The sequence below is a fragment of the Microcebus murinus genome, chromosome 10 (assembly GCF_040939455.1).
Source record: "Microcebus murinus isolate Inina chromosome 10, M.murinus_Inina_mat1.0, whole genome shotgun sequence".
Taxonomy (NCBI): domain Eukaryota; kingdom Metazoa; phylum Chordata; class Mammalia; order Primates; family Cheirogaleidae; genus Microcebus; species Microcebus murinus.
Window position 1 is genome coordinate 61,077,605 of NC_134113.1, and position 6,369 is coordinate 61,083,973.

The window sequence follows — 6,369 nt, forward strand, 5'->3', positions numbered from 1 at the left end:
GTGCCTGAGGAGGAGCCGTCGGGAAAGACTAAGACAGCTCCTGGAATGGGGGAACTCTTGTTTTTTTTGGAAATATTACAGGTGTCCGATAGAGGAACTGAATTAATTTATCAGGGGGGTAATGATTATCTAGTTTGCCCTGGAAAGACGTATAGTTAACCGCCCAATCATCATTATTTTGTATTAGCCACCGAATTTGAGAAGCATTGTAAGGGAGTATTATGATATCTGGATCCTTTCCAAAGAGCTTAAGGGAATTTTCTCGCCCCAAGCGAATAATCTTAGCTACTAAGTAAGGGTAGGTGGGAAGGACTTTAGGGGGGGAAGCCGATAGGTGAACCCAAAAAAGGGGCTTGCCCTGCCAAAAGAGTCCCATGGGCGAAAAGGGGGTAGGGAGGACAATGAAGTACAACGGGGAGTCGGGGGAGAAGTAGCCAATGGCCTGGGCATTTATGGCCTGCTCGACCAAATCAAGCGCTTGCTGCCCTTCTTTAGTTAGGGAGCGGGGAGAGGTTGGATCAGCATCTCCCTGCAGGATGTCAAATAGGGGTTTTAACTGTCCTGTGGTGAGTCTCAAATATGGGCGAAGCCAAGTAATGTCGCCTAGAAGGCGCTGAAAATCATTAAGGCACTGAAGAGAGTCCTTTTTTATTTGCACCTTTTGGGAGAGGACCTTATTGGGGAACAATTCAAAGCCTAGGAACAGGTGAGGGGGGCAGACCTGAATCTTTTCAGGGGACAGGCGAAGGCCTCGAGCTTGTAAGGCCGAGACAACCTGCATGGTAACTTGATGTAAGGTTGCCTCGTTGGCCCCAGCTAGAAGAATGTCATCCATATAATGAATTATATATAGCTGAGGATGTTGAATTCTAAAAGAATCAATTGTCTGAGCCACATATTTTTGGCAAAGGGTAGGGCTGTTGGCCATGCCTTGAGGCAATACTCGCCACTGAAAGCGCGGAGAGGGTCCTATACAGTTTACTACCGGGAAACTGAACGCAAAACGTTTGCAGTCATCTGGGTGCAATGGTATGGAGAAGAAGCAGTCTTTTAGGTCAATGACTATTTTATAGTAGCCTTTGGGGATAGCTATGGGCGAAGGCAAACCAGGCTGGAGTGCCCCCATGGGAACCATTGTTTGGTTAACAGCCCGTAAGTCTTGTAGCAGCTGCCATTTGCCAGTCCTTTTTTTGAATGACGAAAATGGGGGTGTTCCATGGTGAAGTAGAGGGCTCTATGTGTCCGGCAGCTAATTGTTCCTGCACCAACGCTGTAGCTGCGGCTAGTTTGTTAGACGGGAGGGGCCACTGATCGATCCAGACAGGGGAGTCACTTTTCCAAGTGATTTTATCTGCCTGAAGTGCAGGGGGATCAATGGCCCTTACGAAAAATGGTCTTTGAACCCTAGTCCTGATCTGTCTGACTTAGGGAGGGTGGTTAAGGGTGCTCTTAGTCCCTGACCCTCCTTGCCTAAACACTGTCCTGGGAGGAATCCCTGTTTAAGCATTTGGCTGGCTACAACTTCATTGGGGCTGCACATAATGACATTCATTTGTGCAAGGATATCACGCCCCCATAAGTTAACAGGTAGGCTCGGGACTACAAAGGGTTGAGTAGTACCTCTGTTTCCCTCAGAGTCTTCCCATGTCAAAATCTTTGAGCTCTGGAGAGTATCTCTAGACTGTCCTATACCTTGTAAGTGCATAAGGGAGGACTGCAGTGGCCATGAATCGGGCCAGGCGTCTTGGGCAATAACTGTGGAATCGGCGCCTGAATCAAGAAGGCCTTGGTAATGCCTGAGCTAAGCGCTGTCCCTTAGAGACATACACAGGGCCTGTAAGCACACTGGCTAAGATGTTAATTTCCCTGGTAAAGTCACTATCTACTATGGAGGGGTGGACTATGAGCCCCGCAAGAGTGGAGGAGGCTCGGCCAAGAATAAAAAAGAACATATTAGCTGGGGGAGGTCCAAAGGAGCCAGTGGGCAAAATCTGAACACCATCCTCAGGTCTCAATATTGTGTCGAAGGAGGCACACAAGTCCACTCCTGCGCTCCCTGTGGTTGCTCGGAGGAGTCTAGAGTCTGAGAGCTCTCTTGTCGGCTGTTCCCCGAGGCCAACTGAAATTGAATAGGACGGGGGGGCCCGGGGCTGGCCCCTCAGGCCGTTTCCCGAAAGGGGGGGGCAAGGGGTTTCCAAAGACATCGGTCTTGGAGCGGCATTGATTGGCCCAATGCTTTCTCCTCTTACAGCGAGGACAGAGGGAGGGGGGCTGGGCTGGCCTGCCTGGCAGTCCACTGAGGTTGGGGGTAACAGAGGAGACGGCTAGGGGGCACTGCCTCGCAAAGTGTCCTGGTTGACCGCACTTAAAGCAGTCCCTCTGTGCCGCGGTCCCTTGGATGGCGGCCCCAACCGCAATCTGTACAGCCTGCGATACCTTATGGGCGAAGGGGTCAACATCATTACACATTCTAATCATGTCATTAAGGTCTTTATTTTTGAGTTTACCCCTGAGGATGGCCCTGCAAGTGCTGTTGGCATTTTCATAGGCCAATTGTTTAATAAGCCTATTATTCTCATCTTCGTGTCCGAGGGTTCGTTCAGCAGACTCTAAAAGCCTGCCCACAAATTCACTAAAGCCCTCTTGAGCTCCCTGGGTGATTTTTGTCAGGGGAGTAAGGACAGATCCCGTAGAGGGAAGTGTTCGCCAGGCACCGAAGGCGGCTGCGGCGGTCTGGGACAAAAGTCCAATTGGGAGTCTCCTTTGGTGCTGTTCAGTAGCAAATCTCCCCTGTCTGCTAAGCTTTTCAAGGGTCTAAGATGCAGAATTGGGGTTTTTTAAATTATTAGCAGCTGTGGTCTGACAGCAGTCGAGAAAGTCGGCCTTCCAAGAGAGGAACTTCCTGCGAGAAAGGATCGCCTGTACTAGTTTGATCCATTCTCCGGGGAGCAGGTAGCCGCCCCCTGAGGCTGCCTCTAGGAGGGAATAGGTGAAGGGTGCATTGGGCCCATACGTCCTAACAGCAGAATTCAGTTCTTTTAAGGTTTTAAACTTTAGTCTGCGAAATTCAGTGGGCTCTGAGTCTGTTTCTTCTGGGAGGTCATCGCTTTCGCTTTCTCTTTCCCTCCCTTCCGTATCCTCATTATCTGAATCTTGGGGCGGGGACTGGCTCGAAGAAGGGGCGGCAAGGTCTTCTCCCCTATTAGACAGGGTAACTACCGGGAATGCTAGGGCTTTATGGGAGGACTTTAAGGATTTTTTATTTAAGGTGGCATGCGATTGGGCAGTCTCATGGGTGGCTAATGAGGACAGAATCTTTAAGCATATCTTGGAGGGAGGACAAGTCTTTGGAAAGCTGGGCAAACTTTTTGGAGTTGTAAGACATTTTTAAATTGCGTAACCCTTTGACTTAAGTCTTCTTTGGCACGCAAAAGCAAGGGCATTGTAAGGGGAGGCATTAACGAAGGTGCGCAAATCTGGGGCGTGTAAGGAGGCGGCCATTCGGGATCGTGATATTGGACCGCTTCCTCTTCGAGGGTTGCCTCTTCTGTGGGGTTGAGGGACTCTTGGAGGGGTTGTTTCTTGAATACTGGGTAATTGAATGCATGATGGGCTGTACCCTCGGGTAAGGGAGGGTAGAGGGTCTTGGTGTCTGGCCTACTAATCAGGGCCTTGTCCCTAGATCTCTGGAGCTCAGCCGAGGGGTCCTGAGGGGGCATATTAATACAAACTGAGGGGCAAGGGGAAGGGCATGTTAGTCCCTCAGGATTATTAGGAGAAGCTGGCCCTTTGGCCGTCTTTAAAGACATTCTCGAAGCAGACCGAGACACGGGTCGGAGGCAGAATTCTGCTACCGAGAGCAGCTGCTTTTTATTGGGGTCTGAATCTGCTCCCTCAACAATATCTCTGATTAGTCCCCAGTACGAGAAAACGGATACAGGGACGGCATCTGGGCCCTGATTCAGAAGTAACTTGTTTAAATCTCTGCCTACCTTTTGCCACCTGCGTGGGTGAATCTCAGGTTCATCAACAATAAACCAGGGACAAGCACGATCAATGAACACAAAAAACTTTACTAGGTCCTTTTTCTTTTCTTTTCTTTTTTTTTTTTTTGAGACAGAGTCTCGCTTTGTTGTCCAGGCTAGAGTGAGTGCCGTGGCGTCAGCCTAGCTCACGGCAACCTCAAACTCCTGGGCTCGAGCAATTCTTCTGCCTCAGCCTCCCAAGTAGCTGGGACTACAGGCATGCGCCACCATGCCCGGCTAATTTTTTATATATATCAGTTGGCCAATTAATTTCTTTCTATTTATAGTAGAGATGGGGTCTCGCTCTTGCTCAGGCTGGTTTTGAACTCCTGACCTTGAGCAATCCGCCTGCCTCGGCCTGGTCCTTTTTCTTAATTCTAATTCCTCTCTCTCTGAGCGAGGCCTTGAGATCCTTGATAAAAACGGCCTCTTTAGACAAAGAATGGCCCATCTCGATGGGATGACAATGTAAAAAATCTACTCACCAGACCGTCGATTCTGTGAGCGGCAGAAAGGAGGTCTCTTCAGGGATTCTCCGGAGAACTGTCTGTAAACCGCGTGCATCCGACAAAAGTCCGTACCTTGTGCCCCACGTTGGGCGCCACTTGTCCCGGCCCGCGGGACCTTTTGTTATTTGTGGGGTCAAGGGGGACCGTGCCTGAAAGAGATGGGCGAGAGAAAGGAATGAGACCAAGCAAAGGGTTGTCAAGGTCTACTTTACTTGGATTTTTTGTAGGTTTTATAAGTATACAGAAACAAGGAAGTAGAAACAGAAAAATAGAGTGGGGTGACGATGAGTCTTGGGTTTGGGCTAATCAGCCCCAATCAGCGTCTTATCGGTATCCTGTTTGTGACTGGTTACTCATCTCCAACCTGGTGGTTGGGAACAATTGCAGTTAGCACACACTGGAGCATTCCGTGGTCAGCACGTCATGGAATGCATTTTTTTTGGAGCTATAGCTAAAAATTTGTAGGGCAAAGCCCGTGCATAGGACAAGTCATAGGGGAGTTAAGAGTCTTTAAGGGTCCTTGCCTCCAACACACAGTTGGAACCGATTCTTCAGTTCCATGCCCACCAGGTTATGACTTGGGAGTGGGAATGATCTTTCCTTTTGAGACCAGAAGGGAACCCTATGAAGGAAGGGACCCTATGAAGTACTTCTAATAACACACCTTGTTGAAATTGTTAGGAGTAAAATCTGGGTTCCATTATACCAGAACAAAAAGGCATCCTGTAGAAGAAGAGGCCACAAGCCCCTAGTGGATGGGGGCTTTAGGTGATCTATAGTATCTGTTTAAGAAAAAGGAAAAATGAAAACGTTCATATTTGTGCTAACCTTTCTTTGGTTATTTGTTCTCTCTATAGGATGGAGGACAACTTCTTAGTGAGGATTTCCCAAATTATCACCTCTTCTGCTAATCTGTCTCACTGCTGGGTTTGTCATCATGACTAACAGCTCCATATTCAGAGATCCCATGTTTTTTTATTTTTTTACAGTAACCTCAGAATCAAAATGGAACGTTTTTTTAAGCGTGTTTCTTTCTTACCCAGCCCCATGTCAGACATTATGTACAAGGCAATAGTAAGGACCCACACAGTCCTACCCGTGTCTTAGATACCAAATGGGATAAAATCCCTCCTGTTAGGTATCCTCCATTTTGCCTTGGCAATCCTCATGGTTGTCATTATTGTTTAGGCCCTTTTTTGCCTGGTAATCTGTTGCATTCTTTATTTTTTTGTAACTCTACTGCTAAAACGTTGACAAACCAGAAATAACAATGGCATAAACTAGTACAAACCTTCCATCTAAAATGTCTCCCTAATTCAGCAGTAAGTTGCTTGAAACCATGTGCCCCTTGTCCCATAGATATGGAAGGATAAAATTACAGTGGGGAATACGTAACAGGGAAATGTCTGTCTGAAAAAGGCAATGAAGTGTTTAACAGGTTGTCTCTTTAAAATCTCCCTTTTTGGGAATTAGAACCTACATTCTTTCCTGAGGCCAATAATCCAAGGGGCAGAAAAATGTTCTTTGCTGTTTGTTTTCTAGTATTTTGAACTACAGGAGATAGCTCAACAGAATAGTCCAAGGGTCACAAGATCATTGTCACCAGAGATAAGACCCATCCAAACCAGCAATTATAGTGAACCAATAGCCCAAAGCCACAACATGTGACACCAGCCACATAGACCCTAGCCCAACCTCTGAAGACCACCCTTACCTTGGCTTAAAAAAGCGCTGTTTTTTTGCTTAAAGACAGTATGGCAGTCTTTGAGATGCTAGTCCACCACCCTCCTCATTTGCTGGCAAATTAATAAACTTCTCCTTCATTTTCCTCAAAC

The 6,369-nt window shown here is 47.6% G+C and overlaps 1 protein-coding gene across 1 annotated transcript in view; it reads right to left on the reverse strand.

Moving 5' to 3' along the window:
• Window positions 1–6,369, reverse strand: part of ATP5F1B (ATP synthase F1 subunit beta) — a 247,805-nt gene that overhangs the window by 131,098 nt on the left and 110,338 nt on the right. The gene's annotated exons all lie outside the window — the stretch shown is intronic.